This window comes from Microcaecilia unicolor, chromosome 13, assembly GCF_901765095.1.
Source record: "Microcaecilia unicolor chromosome 13, aMicUni1.1, whole genome shotgun sequence".
Classification (NCBI taxonomy): Eukaryota; Metazoa; Chordata; class Amphibia; order Gymnophiona; family Siphonopidae; genus Microcaecilia; species Microcaecilia unicolor.
The window spans coordinates 20,980,803-21,000,016 of NC_044043.1; the positions used below are offsets into that span (position 1 = coordinate 20,980,803).

Here is a 19,214-nt window from a genome sequence, read left to right on the forward strand (position 1 = left end):
GACATGGGAAAGCCACTGCTTGCCCTGGGATTGGTAGCATGAGTTTCTGCCAGGTACTTGTGACCTAGATTGGCCACTGCTGGAAGCAGGATACTGGGCCAGATAGACCATTGGTCTGACTCAGTATGGCTATTCTTATGTTACATTTTTATTACTTTTTGTACTCCGCTTTGATGGCTACCCTTAAGCAGTTAATGAAATCTTTATGTCTGCAGGTGTAACAGACTTTAATCCATATCTGTATTTAACTGCTGCATATGTTACAGAACGCTTCTATCTTTCAAGCAGTAACGCTGTTAAAAGGTGTTGTGCCTTTAAACCTGGGTGATATTAGCCCTGACATCTACTGGACATGAAGGGTGAAAGTTGCATTGAGTGTGTGCCCTGTGCTTTATCTTTTGCTTAAGACAAGATTCAATCTGCACAGACATCACATGAAAATAGCCGGTGCCAGTCAAGCCCCCACCCCTGTGGGCCAACACTTTACAAGACCAGAACACTGCACCAGTGATTTCACAGTAAGAATACTAAAATGTAATTTTAAAACAATACAGGAACGTAAGACCTTTGAAATAAGAATGATTGAATATTTTGACACCCAACAAACAGAACTTAATAAGGATCTTGGTTTTCTAACCCATTATAAACCATAAAGCTGCATTTCTATGTTTACTAGTAAAAAAGGCCCGTTTCTGACACAAATGAAACGGGCGCTAGCAAGGTTTTCCTCGGAGTGTGTATGTTTGGGAGAGTGTATGTGAGAGTGACTGTGTGAGAGACAGAGTGAAAGTGTGAGTGTGTGTGTGTGAGAGAGTGAGTCTGGGTGTGAGTGTGTTTGTGAGAGTGTGTGTGTGTGAGAATGAGAGTGTGTGCAAGTGTGTATGTGAGACAGTGTGAGAGAGAGTGTGTGTGTGTGTGTGTGTGTGTGCGAGAGAGAGAGTGTGTGTGAGACACAGATTCTCTGTGAGAGTGAGTGTATGAGACTAAGCGAGTGTGTGAGTGACTGTGTGGCACATAGAGAGTGAATGTGATACATTGTGAGACAGAGTGTGTGAGAGTGAGAGTCAGAAAGACATTGTATATGAGAGAGAGAGTGTGAGCCTTGCCCTCCCAATCCATGCCCATCTGTCCCCTGCCCCCTCCATTCATCCTTTTCCAGCAATTCCCCTCTTTCCCTGAGCCCTGCCCTCCCAATCCATGCCCATCCATGCTCCTCTGTCACCTGCCCCCTCCATTCATCCCTATACAGCAATTCCCCTCTCTCTCTGAGCCCTGCCCTGCAATCCATATCCATCCATGCCCATCTGTCCCCTCCATTCATCCCTATCCAGCAATTCCCCTCTCTCCCTGAGCCCTGCCCTCCCAATCCATGCCCATCCATGCTCCTGTCACCTGCCCCCTCCATTCATCCCTATCCAGCAATTCCCCTCTCTCCCTGAGGCCTGTCCTGCAATCCATATCCATCCATGCCCATCTGTCCCCTCCATTCATCCCTATCCAGCAATTCCCCTCTCTCCCTGAGCCCTGCCCTCCCAATCCATGCCCATCCATGCTCCTCTGTTCCCTGCCCCCTCCATTCATCCATTTCCAGCAATTCCCCTCTCTCCCTGAGCCCTGCCATCTCAATCCATGCCCATCCATGCTTCTCTGTCCCCTGCCCCCTCCATTCATCCTTTTCCAGCAATTCCCCTCTCTCCCTTCCATGATCCCCCCTCGCATCCATGCTCTTCTGTCTCCCATGTCCCAGCCTGTCCCGCCCTCTTCTTCCCCCCCCCCTTCGCATCCTTGCTGTCGTTTCTCCTCTGCCCTCCCGCTCCCATTGTTCAACTGCCCACCCTCTTCTCTCCCCCCAACATCCCTTTTTTTTTTTTTTAATTTACCTCCGTGGCGGCGGTTCCGGCAGCGCAGCGTTAGGGAAGGAGGCGGCGCTCCCGACGTCTAGCCTTCCCTTCGCTGTATTACGCCTTCTTCTGACGTCATCCTTGACATCAGAAGGCGGAACACAGCGAAGGGAAGGCTAGAGACGTCGGGAGCGCCGCCTCCTTCCCTGACGCTGCGCTTTGTTTGTTTTTTTTTTTCCGCCCTCGACGTCATGACGTTTGACGCGAGGGCGGGGCAGAGACGGCTGGCAGCCTGGCTGGCTTCACACCACGAATCCACGAACCCTTCAAGTAATGTTTGAGTGACTTCAGAACGTTGTCTTCAGAACGTTCAAGGTGCGTTTTATTATATTAGATTACCCTCCTCTCACCTACCAACACCCATCCTGTTAGAATATCAATGAAATGCTTTGATGTCCCCATGCATACCCCCACCCTCCCACTCTGTCAGACAGTCAAAGTAATGCTTTGATGTTTCTCTCACATATACTATCTGCTACCTCATTTGCTTATTTCCGATCTGAGGAAGAAGGGCAACCTTCGAAAGCTAATCAAGAAATGTATTAAGTTATGTCCAATAAAAAAGGTATCATCTTATTTTATTTTCCATGTTTTATTTTGTTTGATTTCTATTGATAATCTTTTGCTGTAATAATCTTTTAGGGAAGCAGAGCTTTCAGCATCTCCTTGTTTCCTTTGGTACAGTTGCTGTATATTTTTCGTGGAGGGAATTATCAAATATCATACTCTGTTCTGAGGTATAAGCCCATCTTAGCCCCTAAGATAAAATAACAGGCACTGTAGAGGAAGGAACAGTTTGCTTTATGCAAGTCTCATCATTTATCCCAACCTCACAATTAAGTAAGTGAATGAGCTGCCATTGATGAACAGCAGGAGAGTCTGCCAGATGAAATTCTTTGGGTTAAGGATTTTGTTTTGCTGCTTAGCTCTGTGCTACTGTCTATCTAAACTTTTGCTAAAGCCTAGAGCAGTATAATTTGTTGGAGACATCCTAAGGGTCTTTTTTAAGTAAAGTATGATAAAATTTGGCAGTTAATGTGCAATAAGTATCCAAATTGCTCTGCAGTTACTGTAAAGCCTGAGTGGTAACAATTGAATGTGTTCCCAGCACCGTCCCACATAATTACTGCACTGAAATATTCTTTACCGCTTGTTAAGTGCATTGACAACATGGATGCGCTTACAAGGGAGAGAATTTTGGATTTTGCTCACACCTTTTCAGTAGTAGCTCAAGGTGAGTTACATTCAGGTACACTGGTATAGTGGTTCCAAAGAGGCAGTAAATGCACCCACATTATTTGCAGTGGTGATAGTGTGTGGTAAGGTATCATATGCTAACTGCAAGGTGCAGTCCACACCCATTTCCCGCCCATAACTCACCCCAATACAAGATGCAGTCCACACCAGTGGCGTACCAAGGGGGGGGGGCGGTGGGGGCGGTCCGCCCCGGGTGCACGCCGCTGGGGGGTGCCGCGTGTCTGTCAGCAAAGCTCGTTCCCTGCTGCCTCTGCCCCACAATGGGGGGGGTGTCGTTTCGCTGGGGAGAGGTATCCGTCGTTTCGCCGGGGGGGGGGGGGGCGCACTGCACCCGGGGGGGGGGCGCATTGGCGATCTGCCCCGGGTGTCAGCCACCCTAGGAATGCCACTGGTCCACACCCATTTCCCGCCCATAATTCACCCCACTACCAAGTGCAGTCCACACCCATTACCTGCAAATAATTCACCCCTTTCCTACCCCATTCCCCTTCCGTAACTTGGTTCTATCCACTGTACTAACCCACGCTGACTACTGCAATAGTATTTTTATCGAATCCAAGGCCCAAATCCTGAAAAAACTCCAAACCGCCCAAAACACTGCAGCCAGACTTGTTTTTGGTAAATCACGATTTGAGAGCGCAACACCTCTCCGTGAAAAGCTACATTGGCTCCCTATTACTGAACGAATATATTTCAAGGTCCATACGCTGATTCACAAGATTATCTATGGAGAAGCCCCGGGCTACATGTATAATCTGATTGACCTTCCAGCCAGAAATGGCTTAAAATCTTCTCAAACTTATCTCAATCTTCATCCTCCCAATTGTAAAGGACTTAAGTACAAAACATATTACGCATCCGACTTCTCCGTCATGGGCAGCCAACTCTGGAATGCCTTACCAAGATCCATTCAAATAGTCAATGACCATCTACCTTTTCGGAAGCTGCTAAAAACTTTCCTGTTCAAGCAAGCCTACAATAAGGACCTGACTTAAACTGCGAGTCCATTTGCACTACCTGGATCAGACTTCAATGACAAAATCTGGAATATGTCTCCTGCCTAATCCTTCTAGTACATCCCTCTTCCTTCTCCTCCCTACACATTCTAGTTCATCCCTCTTCTTCCCTCCCTTTCACTCTCCCATAATTAACAACACGCCAATCCCATTACATTCCCACCTCCCATTCCCTACCTCAACCACCCGCCTTCCTTGCCCATCTCACCTACCCACATCTAAATGACCACCTCTTTATTTACTTTGTTTAACCTGTATTGCTATGTAAACGACCACCTCTTTATTCACTATATTACAGCTGCATCAATTCTTTTCTACTTGTTTAACCTGTAACTATGTAAGCCGCATTGAACCTGCTAACAAGTGGGAAACTGCGAGGTATAAGTGTTACAAATAACATGGTAACTTATTACCACACTTTAGTATAAGGCTCCATATGCTTTGTTAAATAAAATTGGCATTTTTGGAAGCACTATACCATTGTTTACATTGAACTTATTGTCCAAGATTTGAGTCTGAATGAAGTGGAGGTTGCCTGATTAGGAAGTTGAATGCCATCACTAGAAAAAAACAGGTTACATTTTGTGTGCCCAAAACTGGACCATGCAAAACTGGCACCCCACGTAGGACCTAACAGCAGGAGACTTTATTGGTATTTTTGTGTAGTTTATGAATTCAAAAGTGCTTGGGATAAACAGAGGAGTCCTATATAGGAACAGCATGGATTCAAAGCACAATTAAATGACCTTCGCACTTCAAATAGGGCATAGAGAAGTGTAAGCCACCTTGTTGGGCAGACTGGATGAACCATACAGGTCTTCATCTGCCGTCATTTATTGTGTTATGTGATGTTTTTGAGAAATTTTGCATGCTGTGAAAATTTACACATTGACTTTAATGAAGGAAGATGGCTGTCATGAGTTGCAGTGCAGGTCAACCTTTGTACCAGGGATAAAGAGAAGAAAGTCTTCTGAGGCTATATGGATCCAAAGCTCCCAAAAACGAAGAGAGGAGCTTATGTATTTATTTCAATATTTACATTTTAAGATTTTTATCCAGAAAGACTCCAGGCAATGTACAGTGATAAGTTAAATTAACACCAATGATGCACAGCAGCTTAAAGTGTGACCGATATCAAGAGGGCTGTAGTGTTATGTGAATATTGGCAGCCTATTCTGTCAATGTGTGAAATGCCACAAAAGGCAGAACAGTGTGGAATTTTTTACCACCAGAGCTCAAAGGCATATCCATTTCTATGAATTTTTGCAAAACAAAACCAAATCTTAAACATGGTTATTTGATGTTCAGTTGAAAGAGGGATTGTGAAGTGTTGGTTGATAAGATGTTTTGTGAAAGATTATATTATTGATTTTTTTGTACTGTTTTTAGATAGATATTATTATGTAGAATTAGAATATTTGATATATTGAATACTTGATACATTGATAGAATTGAACTAGGCAACTGGCTGACATGGCATAAAATGCCATATTAAATCTTCTCCTCATACCATCTGGGTGCAGTAAATAAACCCGTGTGCCAACGAGCAGCAACGGTTTCTAAAACTCTATAATCTGGAACAAGTTCTCCCTATGGACTATGGAGAGTATTTGCTCGGTCTGTGTTTTATCACTGCACCTGATAAAGGTGGATACTGGTGTCCTTAGTGTCCAAGAAGTATACCATACCTACATTGTTGCTAGTATTGAAAATGCATAACTTGTTCTTTTTAGTATATTGTGATCTCTACCCATACTACCCACACTCCAATCCTCTCCCACACATCCCTCCCTATTGTCCTACTCTTTCCAACTGGATCATCTCTGTGATACTTCATACCATACTCTGTGTTATCTCTGTGGTACTTTGTACCACACCTTACACCTTACTTTGTGTTATCTCTATGATACTCTGTACCACATCCTGTAAGCCACACTGAGCCTGCTATCGAGCGGGAAAGAGCAGGGTATAAATGCCATAAATAAATAAATAAATAAAATATATCACATCCTGCTTCATGTACACTTTACGAAAACAGTGTTTGTAAGCAGTGGTTCCTATGCTAATCACTGCTCATATCCTTTTTTCTATAAAAATACATATGAAGTACCCTGTACCCATGAATCTGCCAGATGATTTTCAAAGGGAAATGCCTCACAAGGGTTCCTTTTGCAAAACCTGCAGCGAGCCATTGTCTTGGGAATTGTTTATTCCACCTACTTTGCAAATACAGCGTATACATAGTCACAAATGCACAGAATTTCAAAATGAGGTCTTTGCATATACTGGGCCCACTGTAGCCCCAATACCAGTGCCTCACCTGTTCCTCATGGGGTAAAAGCGTATGTGTTGTGGACTGTATATGTACTTTTCCCTGCATGGGGGAGAGTGGGCAGTTTTCAAACTGTGATTTTTCTAAGAGTAAACACCTGCTGAAATCCCTTTATCCATAACTCCCTGTAATTTACTCTTGCCTTCAATAGAGTTTCTTCTCAAACTGAAGGATCTTCAAGTTTGCAATCTGTGTCATCCCTAAGGCGTCAGAGTAGTTGAGCCTCCTTGAGCAGCACTCTCAGAACCCTAGCAAGAAAAAAGTGAAAGTGAAGGAAGTGGTGTTGGTGCTATCTGAGATGATTTACAGGGGGTTGTGTATCACCAGTGCTTTTTTTGTAGAAAAAAAGGTGCCGGTACTCATTATGGGCGGGGTCACCACATATGGCTCCACCCCTATGACAGCCACACCCACATTAACCACACCCCCTATACCAGCCATGGCGCATATAAACAGACGTCATTGAAAATATTACAGTACTATAGGAGAAAAAAATAACGTGATTTGCTAAGTAGTAGTAGTAGTATACCCAGTGCAAAATAAGACAGCCAATGTAAATTCTCAAATTGGACATATTACAAACACTAAAATGAAAATAAAATGATTTTTTTCTACCTTTGTTGTCTGGTGACTGTTTTTCTTTCCATATTGGTCCCAGACTGTGATTCTCCTTTCCTTTGTTTTCGCTTAACTCTTCTGTGCCATTTGTCATTTTTGTCTCCTTTTTCTTTGCTTTCTTCAATATTTTTCAGGCTCTCTCTCTGTCCAGATTTAATTCATTCTTACTATCCATTCTTTAATTTCCTTCATCTACCCGTGGCTTTTCATCTTTTCCTCACCCTTGTTCTCCCCATGCCTCTTCCTCTTATTCTCCAATCTTTCTCTATTCCCCTTTTCCATCCAGCAGCTCTGCTTTCTCTCCCCATCTTTCCAGTGTCTCCCCTATTTCTTTCTGCATTCTTCCATCCAGCGTCTTCCCTCTTTCTCTCCCTATCCTTCCGTTTTCCCTCTCTCTCTCCCCATCCTTCCATCTGTTTTTCCCTCTCTCTCCCCATCCTTCCATCTGTTTTTCCCCCTCTCTCTCCCCATCCTTCCATCTGTTTTCCCTCTCTCTTTCCCCATCTTTCCATCTGTTTTTCCCTCTCTCCCCAATCCTTCCATCTGTGTTTTTCCCTCTCTCTCCCCATCCTTCCATCTGTTTTTTCCCCTCTCCCCAATCCTTCCCTCTGTTGTTTTCCCTTTCTCTCTCTCCCCAATCCTTCCCTCTGTTGTTTTCCCTCTTTCTCTCTCCCCAATCCTTCCATCTGTTTTTCCCTCTCTCTCCCCATCCTTCCATCTGTTTTTCCCTCTCTCCCCATCCTTCCCTCTGTTGTTTTCCCTCTCTCTCCCCAATCCTTCCCTATGTTGTTTTCCCTCTTTCTCTCTCCCCAATCCTTCCCTCTGTTGTTTTCCCTCTTTCTCTCTCTCCCCAATCCTTTCCTCTGTTGGTTTCCCTCTTTCTCTCTCTCCCCAATCCTTCCTCTGTTGGTTTCCCTCTTTCTCTCTCTCCCCCCAATCCTTCCTCTGTTGGTTTCCCTCTTTCTCTCTCTCCCCAATCCTTCCTCTGTTGTTTTCCCTCTCTCTCTCTCCCCAATCCTTCCCTCTGTTGTTTTCCCTCTTTCTCTCGCTCCCCAATGCTTCCCTCTGTTGTTTTCCCTCTTTCTCTCTCTCCCCAATCCTTCCCTCTGTTGTTTTCCCTCTTTCTCTCTCCCCAATCCTTTCCTCTGTTGGTTTCCCTCTTTCTCTCTCTCCCTAATCCTTCCTCTGTTGGTTTCCCTCTTTCTCTCTCTCCCCCCAATCCTTCCTCTGTTGTTTTCCCTCTTTCTCTCTCTCCCCAATCCTTCCCTCTGTTGTTTTCCCTCTTTCTCTCTCCCCAATCCTTCCATCTGTTTTTCCCTCTCTCTCCCCATCCTTCCATCTGTTTTTCCCCTCTCCCCAATCCTTCCCTCTGTTGTTTTCCCTCTTTCTCTCTCCCCAATCCTTCCATCTGTTTTTTCCCTCTCTCTCCCCATCCTTCCATCTGTTTTTCCCTCTCTCCCCATCCTTCCATCTGTTTTCCCTCTCTCTCCCCAATCCTTCCCTCTGTTGTTTTCCCTCTTTCTCTTTCTCCCCAATCCTTCCCTCTGTTGGTTTCCCTCTTTCTGTCTCTCCCCAATCCTTCCCTCTGTTGTTTTCCCTCTTTCTCTCTCCCCAATCCTTTCCTCTGTTGGTTTCCCTCTTTCTCTCTCTCCCCAATCCTTCCTCTGTTGGTTTCCCTCGTTCTCTCTCTCCCCCCAATCCTTCCTCTGTTGTTTTCCCTCTTCTCTCTCCCCCCAATCCTTCCTCTGTTGTTTTCCCTCTTTCTCTCTCTCCCCAATCCTTCCCTCTGTTGGTTTCCCTCTCCCTGCCAAGTTTCCCGCGAACGGCGCGAAGTCGCGACGCACGCGACACCAGCCCCTATTTCCGGCCGCTGCTGCTTCTCCTGTTGAGCAGCAGCGGCCGCTACACAAAGAAAAAATGAAACCTGGCTGAAACGCAGCACCCCGGCACTGTAGACAGCCATTAGGCATTGGCTGTTGCCCCGCAGCCACTCCTCCTCTTGCCTGTACGTCACTGCCCCTGGAGGAAGACCCCGGAGGAGCGCAGTGACGTAGAGGCAAGAGGCGGAGCGGCTGCGGGGCAACAGCCAATGCCTAATGGCTGTCTACAGTGCCGGGGTGCCGCGTTTCAGCCAGGTTTGAAGTTTTTTTTTAATCTTTTTCTTTGTGTAGCGGCCGCTGCTGCTCAACAGGAGAAGCAGCAGCGGCCGGAAATGGGGGCTGGCACTGCGTCCGTCACGGGGCGGGGGGAGCAAAAAAAAAAAAAGGTGCCGGTACGCCGTACCGTTGCGTACCGGCACAAAAAAAGCACTGTGTATCACAGTAATAAAACATGAAAGCAGATAAAGACCACCATATTAGCCATCCCCAAGCCAGAAAGCAGGAGTTGCATTTCTTAATGAAACAGAGAAAATGACAGCAGATAAAGGCTATATGGCTAAAATGATAAAGGGAATGGAACTCCTCTCATACGAGGAAAGAGACCGATGAGGGGAGATATGATTGAGGTCTACAAATCCTGAGTGGTGGTGATCGTAGAAGTGAATCAATTTTTTTACTCGTTCCAAAACTAAAAAGACCAGGGGTCACTCAAGGAAGTTACATGGAAATACTTTTAAAACAAATAGGAGGAAATAGTTTTTCACTCAACCAATAGTTAAGCTCTGGAACTCTTTGCCGGAGCATATAGTAATAGCCGTTATCGTATCAGGGTTTAAAAATGGTTTGGACAAGTTCCTGGAGGAAAAGTGCATAGTCTGCTATTTAGACAGATATGGGGAAGCCACTGCTTGCCTTGGGATTGGTAGCATGGAGTGTTACCACTATTTGGGTTTCTGCCAGATACTTGTCACCTGGCTTGGCTACTGTTGGAAACAGGATACTGGGCTAGACAGACCATTGGTCTGACCCAATATGGCTATTCTTATGGCCTATACAGGCTGCCCATCCATGCCAACTAAAAAGCTCTAAAATCCTTTCCTCTCCCTCAGAGATCCTCTGTGCTTGTCCCATGCTTTTAGATCCAGTTGTCTTCTCCACCTCCTCCACTCCACATGTTGTTCCATCACCTTTTCTGTAAAGAAGTATTTCCTTGGATTACTCTTGAGTCTGTCCCCTTTCACCTTCATCCTATGCCCCCTCATTCCGGAGCTTCCTTTCAATTGCATTTATACACTGGAGGTATTTAAACGTCTCTATCGTATCTCCCCTCTCCGGCCTTTCTTCCAAAGTATACATATTAGATTTAAGTCTATCCCCATATGCTTTATAACGGAGACTGCTGACCCTTTTAGTAGCCGCACTCTGGACCAACTCCATTCTGTTTATATTTTTTTGAAGGTGCAGTCTCAGGAATTGTATACCGTACTCTAAATGAGGTCTCACCAGAGACTTGCACAGAGGCACTATCACATCCATTTTTGTGTTGGCCATTCCTCTCCCTTCTGGCTTCTCCTGTCACCTTTTACTTCTTGTTTGGCCAGTTTAACATAATCACACATGATCACTCCCCAAGTCCTACTCCTCTTTCATGCATTGCATGGCTTCCTTGGCTTCTTGTAGCCCAAATGCACAACTCTGCATTTTTTAGCATTAAATCTTAGCTGTCAAGTTCTAGAACATTTTTAATCTCTACCCTGTTGCAGATTTTGGTATCATCTGCACAGAGGCAAACCTTACCACATAGCCCTTCTGCAATATCGCTCACAACAAAGAGAAATGGTGAGAAGCAGTGCAGCAGCAGATGTGTAAATATACAGAGTAGGTCCAAGTTTGCTGTTGGCAACGCCTTCAAAGTCATGGGTTTGGGTAGTTTGCTCCTCTGATCACTCTGGCTTCATAAAAAAGCATTTTCTGTTTAGTTTTTGCCTGCTTTTGTCTGGCATGTGTGAGGTGTTGTCTGTGTACATAACATGATATACAACAAGACATATCCAATCCAGAAAGCAGCAGGTCTCATTGGGCCAGATGTACAAAGCAATTTTCCCATAGACACAAAATGTGTTGGAGTTATTTTGAGTGGTGCCTTCCCAGTTTTATTGTTTTTTCTGGGATACTGATGTCTGATCCATTTCCCTGTGTCTCGAGGGGGCTGAGATGTTGTGTCAGGCGGGATAGATGGCGGCTTTGAATACCTGTCTTCACCCAGTGTTATGCAGGACATGATCTGGCCACAGTCTCTGCTATTACACAGCCCACATAGCTGCACAGCTGTTCCAACTGCAAAAGGACACAGGAAGAAAAGCTCAGCTTGCTTTATCCTATCTCTGGTCAGCCAATGGTTTGTTTTTGTGGATATCTGGGATGAAGTGTGGAAAAATAAAGGCCCCATTAAACTTCCTCCAATTATGCTGGGCAGGAATAAATTTGCAGACAGAAGACGGTCTGTTGACCTTCAAAGTCCGGCAGGTGCTCTTTGCACAGCAACCTAAAGGCTGCAGCAGACTCCTGTCAGCTATCATGATGTGCTGCTGGAAAACGCTGGGTTAACATCGCAGACTGAGACCTCTACTGTCTGCTTCCCTGTGCCAGAGGGGGAGCGAGGGAGGGATCTCTTATCCTCAACAGCATGCTCAGAGGAATACTTAAGACACCAGACCTGGGAAGAGATGTTGCAGACTGAGACTCCAGACTAAAAAAAAAATGCATATTAAGGGAGGAGCAGCTCTCTAAGAGTTATTAGCAAGTTATAAATCCTGAAAACGAGACCAACTTTTTATTTGCTGGAAAGCCAGATCCAGAGAATATGATGCCAGATAAAAACGTTACTGCTCATCTAGTTTGTACTTCTGTCTGGCTTCCCTGACCTCCAGCACTAGACTCCGGTCCTTGCAACCAAAGATCCAGGTTTTCCTGACTTTCAGACTTGTTCCACATTTCTAGTTCAGACTGGGCAGGCAGGTTTAATTTTAGGTGTCACTAAGTCCAACACCATTACTCAGCCACCAAAGGCAAAGGCCATTGGCTCAAGTGGAGTTGACATGAATGGGAGGGGGACAATAGTTTTAGTGATTTTCTTAGCCTGGTTGGTATATTGGTTCTGCTTCTTTAGGCACAGTGCCACCTACCCTCTGTTTTTTTTCCAGTCTGTTAAAGATGCCAGCCCTGAGGTGACATGCAGAGAAGGCTCTGCTTGTCCTGCCAATGTGACCTTTACAGGCGTCTTAAAAGCTTTAATTGTCTTTTTTTCATGGCATGCCTGCCAAACAGAACTCCTGACATGCTCCATGGAAATGTTCTGTCAGCTCTCAAAGCCTGCAGCACTTTTGTTGAGGTTGAAGCCAGTGACTTATTGAAATTCTCTCACAGTGTCTGGCTAAATTGTTCTAGAGTCCGGGAGGCCTCTAGTGAACTCTGCATCTGTTTTATACTGAACATGTTTTCCTGAATAACTTCACTACTTGTGAATTCCCTATGCTCTATTCCTAGATGCCTCCTCGGGTTCTTTCAGTCCTCTTTCTTTATGATTCTTTATGAAAATAATATTTATGGTTTGCACCGATACTTGGGGAGAGAGGGTATAAATCAATTTTCATTTAATAGTACAGTCCTTAGAACTGAGTCTTCTGGATTACTGCAATATTTATCTGGGCTATTCTAAGCAATTGACAAAAAAACTTGAATCCATCCAGAATACTACTACTACTTAACATTTCTAAAGCGCTACTAGGGTTACGCAGCGCTGTACAATTTAACATAGAGGGACGGTCCCTGCTCAAAGAGCTTACAATCTAAGAGACAAGTGATCGGTCATTCTGATAGGGGCGGTCAAATTGGGGCAGTCTGGATTTACTGACCGGTAAGAGTTAGGTGCCGAATGCAGCATTGAAGAGGTGGGCTTTAAGCAAAGACTTGAAGACGGGCAGGGAGGGGGCTTGGCGTAAGGGCTCAGGAAGGTTGTTCCAAGCATAGGGTGAGGCGAGGCAGAATGAGCGGAGCCTGGAGTTGGCGGTGGTGGAGAAGGGTACAGAGAGGAGGGATTTGTCCTGTGAACGGAGGTTACGGGCGGGAACGTACGTTTCATTTATTCCTTAAAGAAAATGGACAGTATTTAATATATAAGGTTATTTTTGGTCTTGCTCCATTATATCTATTAGACCACTTTATATTTTCAACAACAACTAGAGTCACAAGAACTGTTAACTTATTTGCTTTTCCATCTTAAAGAGTAAGAACAGACATGAGTTACTAGATAATTTGCTTTCATTTCAGGCAGCAAAATTGGATGGAGATGTTTTAAATATTTTACTTTCTGTTACAGACTATAGTAATTTTAAATCAAATTAAGACCTATTTTAGAAATATGTTTTTAAATTTTACTACTACTACTACTACTATTTAACATTTCTATAGCGCTACAAGGCATACGCAGCAGCGCTGTACACCATACACAAAAAGACAGTCCCTGCTCAAAGAGCTTACAATCTAGATAAGACAGGTAAACAGACAGAACAATTAAGGGTAAGGGAATAAATAGGTGAGGATAAAGGACAGGGCAAGCGAGTAGAGGTTAAGAGTCAAAAGCAGTGGTAAAGAGGTGGGCTTTAAGTTTGGACTTGAAAACGGCCAAAGACGGGGCTAGACGCACAGGCTCTGGAAGTCTATTCCAGGCGTGAGGTGCAGACAAAAGGAACGGAGTCTAGAATTAGCAGTAGAGGAGAAGGGGATGGATAAGAGCGATTTATCTACAGAATGGAGTACCCGGGGGGGGGGGGGGGCGTAGGGAGAGACGAGAGTGGAGAGGTACTGGGGAGCAGTAGAGTGAATACATTTATTGGTCAATAAGAGAAGCTTGAACTGAATATGGAAACGGATAGGGAGCCAGTGAAGTGACTTAAGGAGGGGGCTAATGTGCGCATAGCGACTTTGGTGGGAAATGAGTCACGCATCAGAGTTTTGGACTGATTGAAGAGGAGAGAGATGGCCGAGAGGGAGGCTGGTGAGAAGCAGGTTACAATAATCAAGATAAGAGTGTGGATAAGGGTTCTGGCAGAGTGCTCAGAGATGAAGGGATGGATTTTGCTAATGTTATAGAGAAAGAAACGACAGGTTTTGGCAATCTGTTGAATATGAGCAGAGAAGGAGAGAGAGGAGTCAAAGATGACCCCAAGGTTTCGAGCTGATGAGACAGGGAGAATGAGAGTGCTATCCACAGAAATAGAGAAAGGGGGGAGAGGAGAGGTAGGTTTAGGGGGAAAGATGAGAAGTTCAGTTTTGGCCATGTTAAGTTTTAGATGATGTTGGGACATCCAGACAGCGATATCAGATAGGCAGGCTGAAACCTTGGTCTGGATGCTGGTTAAGATTCAGGGGTAGAGAGGTAAATTTGGGAGTCATCAGCATAGAGATGGTATTGAAAGCCATGGGATGATATCAGAGAGCCAAGGGAAGAAGTGTAGATGGAGAACAGGAGAGGACCGAGAACAGAACCCTGAGGTACACCGATTGGTAGGGGGATAGAAGTGAAAGAGGATCCACCAGAGTGTACACTAAAGGTGCGAAGCGAGAGGTAGAAGGAGAACCAGGAAAGAACAGAGCCTTGGAATCCAAATGAAGACAGCGTATCAAGAAGTAGATTGTGATCAACAGTGTCAAAAGCGGCAGATAGATCAAGAAGGATGAGACCTTTGGATTTGGCCAGGAACAGGTCGTTGGAAACTTTTGCAAGTGCAGTTTCAGTTGAATGAAAAGGGCGAAAGCCAGATTGGAGTGTGTCAAGAACAGCATGAGATGAGAGAAAGTCAAGACAGCGGTGGTGAACGGCGCGTTCAAGTAACTTGGAGAGGAAGGGAAGGAGGGAGATGGGTCGATAGTTGGAAGGACAGGTAGGGTCAAGCGAAGGCTTCTTCAGGAGCGGTGTGACCACAGCATGTTTGAACGCAACAGGAACGGTCACAGTGGAAAGAGAGAGATTGAGGATATGACAGATAAAAGGGGTGAGAGTAGGAGAGATGGTGTTAAGAAGGTGGGTAGGAATGGGATCAGAGGAACAGGTAGTTCGTTTAGAGGAGGAGAGAAGATGTGATTTTAGAGAGTAATGATGCCCATGAGATCAGTTTGCTGGTAATTTTTAAATTATTTTATGATGGATTTTCCTGGTAATGTCCAGTTTCTTCTGACGTAATCCGCGCAGAACCATGAGGTTAACCGCAGCCCATAAGATACGTTGTTCCGTTATCTTATGTCTGCTATCCACCAATATTCAGCTCCTATACAGATAGGGGGCAATTCTATAAAGGTGCCCAAAATCCAGGCGCTAAGCTAGTGTCCTATAACAGCAAATTTGTGTGCTTAGCACATTGTCGAACCCTAGCATCGGTTGGTAATTAGGCGCAACAAATTATGTTGCTCTGTGGCAGGTGTAAATGTGAGTACCTTAATGCAGCAGTTACAGTGGTGGAAATAAGTATTTGATCCCTTGCTGATTTTGTAAGTTTGCCCACTGACAAAGACATGAGCAGCCCATAATTGAAGGGTAGGTTATTGGTAACAGTGAGAGATAGCACATCACAAATTAAATCCGGAAAATCACATTGTGGAAAGTATATGAATTTATTTGCATTCTGCAGAGGGAAATAAGTATTTAATCCCTCTGGCAAACAAGACCTAATACTTGGTGGCAAAACCCTTGTTGGCAAGCACAGCGGTCAGACGTCTTCTGTAGTTGATGATGAGGTTTGCACACATGTCAGGAGGAATTTTGGTCCACTCCTCTTTGCAGATCATCTCTAAATCATTAAGAGTTCTGGGCTGTCGCTTGGCAACTCGCAGCTTCAGCTCCCTCCATAAGTTTTCAATGGGATTAAGGTCTGGTGACTGGCTAGGCCACTCCATGACCCTAATGTGCTTCTTCCTGAGCCACTCCTTTGTTGCCTTGGCTGTATGTTTTGGGTCATTGTCGTGCTGGAAGACCCAGCCACGACCCATTTTTAAGGCCCTGGCGGAGGGAAGGAGGTTGTCACTCAGAATTGTACGGTACATGGCCCCATCCATTCTCCCATTGATGCGGTGAAGTAGTCCTGTGCCCTTAGCAGAGAAACACCCCCAAAACATAACATTTCCACCTCCATGCTTGACAGTGGGGACGGTGTTCTTTGGGTCATAGGCAGCATTTCTCTTCCTCCAAACACGGCGAGTTGAGTTCATGCCAAAGAGCTCAATTTTTGTCTCATCTGACCACAGCACCTTCTCCCAATCACTCTCGGCATCATCCAGGTGTTCACTGGCAAACTTCAGACGGGCCGTCACATGTGCCTTCCGGAGCAGGGGGACCTTGCGGGCACTGCAGGATTGCAATCCGTTATGTCGTAATGTGTTACCAATGGTTTTCGTGGTGACAGTGGTCCCAGCTGCCTTGAGATCATTGACAAGTTCCCCCCTTGTAGTTGTAGGCTGATTTCTAACCTTCCTCATGATCAAGGATACCCCACGAGGTGAGATTTTGCGTGGAGCCCCAGATCTTTGTCGATTGACAGTCATTTTGTACTTCTTCCATTTTCTTACTATGGCACCAACAGTTGTCTCCTTCTCACCCAGCGTCTTACTGATGGTTTTGTAGCCCATTCCAGCCTTGTGCAGGTGTATGATCTTGTCCCTGACATCCTTAGACAGCTCCTTGCTCTTGGCCATTTTGTAGAGGTTAGAGTCTGACTGATTCACTGAGTCTGTGGACAGGTGTCTTTCATACAGGTGACCATTGCCGACAGCTGTCTGTCATGCAGGTAACGAGTTGATTTGGAGCATCTACCTGGTCTGTAGGGGCCAGATCTCTTACTGGTTGGTGGGGGATCAAATACTTATTTCCCTCTGCAGAATGCAAATAAATTCATATACTTTCCACAATGTGATTTTCCGGATTTAATTTGTGATGTGCTATCTCTCACTGTTAACAATAACCTACCCTTCAATTATGGGCTGCTCATGTCTTTGTCAGTGGGCAAACTTACAAAATCAGCAAGGGATCAAATACTTATTTCCACCACTGTATATGCCTGCCAGTATTAATACAGCACGCACTGAAAGAATCAGATCACCAATGGGAACGTCCCCTTCACAATTAGGTACTAGAACACTAAGATGCCAAGCTATAGAATAACGTGTAACTGCACTTACGGGGTCTTTTTCAAAGCCACACTAGCGTTTTTAGCTCGCAGTAAAAATTGACTGGCAGTAAATGCTGAGACCCCCATATTTACTGCCAGCCGATTTTTACTACAAGCTAAAAATGCTAGCGCAGCTTTGAAAAAGGCCCCCTTAGTTTGGTGCTTAATTTCTGTTAACTTTCATTTTAGATGCCAAAAGTTAAGTGCCTGTCTTTTGGAACACTGAATAGAATTATCCCCATAGTACTGGAGTGAAAATTTGTCTAACTGCCCTGGTACTATGTACATAGGACAGGGATGGAGTTAAGCCAGCGCATGGGCGGAACCTGAATATTATCCATATGATGGCGGGTGATCAGTGAACAGCACCAGGTAGCGAGTTCAGCTGAGGGAAATTCAATTTAGTCAGGGCTGACAAAAATGTATTTTACAAGGCTAGATAACAAGATATTCAGGGTGAGAACTGAGCAGAAGAAGGGTCACCATACTTCATGAACATTCTCTGTTTTGCCCCTGCTAAGCTGGCCCACTAAGAGGATAATCACTCATATGCTTAAAGGGCATTTGTTTCTCTCCTATAGCCTTCTGCCGATACTCAGAGCTGGAATAACTTTTCAAACCTCTTTTTCCTATTATTCCTTATGACAGGAAAAATATTGCTTTTTCCTCAGATGGAAAATACTTGGAGCCAGCTTGTGCTGCTTTTTTCATATTTGACTTATGAAATATTTATTTGTATAAAGAAATTTGAATTGGTTTATATATTTAAAGCTCTTTGCCGTTTTACAAGAGAGTGTATCAAGTCTTCTCAACATGGATTGATCAGATGGTTGAAGAGGTTGCCCCATGGAACTTGGCCCTACTTCCTTCTATGCCCCTGGCTACTTCTCAGCTAGGCAAAGGGCAGCAACTTGTGAAGCCTTCCAATGGGTAACGGGACCTCAGTAAACTCATCACTTGGAAAGACAGAAATACGTGTTAGTTTCCAGTCACCAACATTCTTTAAAAAATGGCAGGAAGAGGGTTGTATTATCCTTTCCCTCAAGAGTGTCCCAAACTGTGCCGTAGCCACCACGTGGGAGGTGATTTTCGTAACCCCATTTCCATTGCACACTGTGCAGCTCCACCGCTTACACAGGCTTCAGGATGGCCCTGCTATCCCTGTGCCACAGTTAAAATGGGCATGCATTCGAAGCATCTGTGGCAGGAAGACTGCCTCTACTGTTTTTTGCAAAGGGCAATAGATGCCAAACTTTCCAGTGCAGACTATTTTGCCTGACCTGACCGAGAAAGATGCCAAGAAGAATCCAGATGAGAAGTGCTCTCAACTCTGTGATAAATGTACTTGGTACAGACATAGCACGCAGCAGTAAGGGAAGATAAGTACATAAGTAATGCCACACTGGGAAAAGACCAAGGGTCCATCGAGCCCAGCATCCTGTCCACGACAGCGGCCAATCCAGGCCAAGGGCACCTGGCAAGCTTCCCAAACGTACAAACATTCTATACATGTTATTCCTGGAATTGTGGATTTTTCCCAAGTCCATTTAGTAGCGGTTTATGGACTTGTCCTTTAGGAAACCGTCTAACCCCTTTTTAAACTCTGCCAAGCTAACCGCCTTCACCATGTTCTCCGGCAACGAATTCCAGAGTTTAATTATGCGTTGGGTGAAGAAAAATTTTCTCCGATTTGTTTTAAATTTACTACACTGTAGTTTCATCGCATGCCCCCTAGTCCTAGTATGTTTGGAAAGCATGAACAGACGCTTCACATCCACCTGTTCCACTGCACTCATTATTTTATATAACAGGTGGAAGAAATGAGGGCAGGGTTTCAATGTTTGCTCTGGTATAAGAAATATGGAGGAGAGAGGAGGGATAGGTTTAATGCTTTTATGCTTGTTTTGTCATTGTTTTAAAATTATGCATATACCCCTGGATTCTGTATAAGGCGCGGTGAGTAGCACATGTTAAACTGTGCACACGGCCAA

At 44.8% G+C, this 19,214-nt stretch overlaps 1 protein-coding gene across 7 annotated transcripts in view; it reads right to left on the minus strand.

The window, feature by feature from the left end:
• Window positions 1-19,214, minus strand: part of ELN (elastin) — a 535,722-nt gene that overhangs the window by 482,582 nt on the left and 33,926 nt on the right. The window lies entirely within an intron of this gene.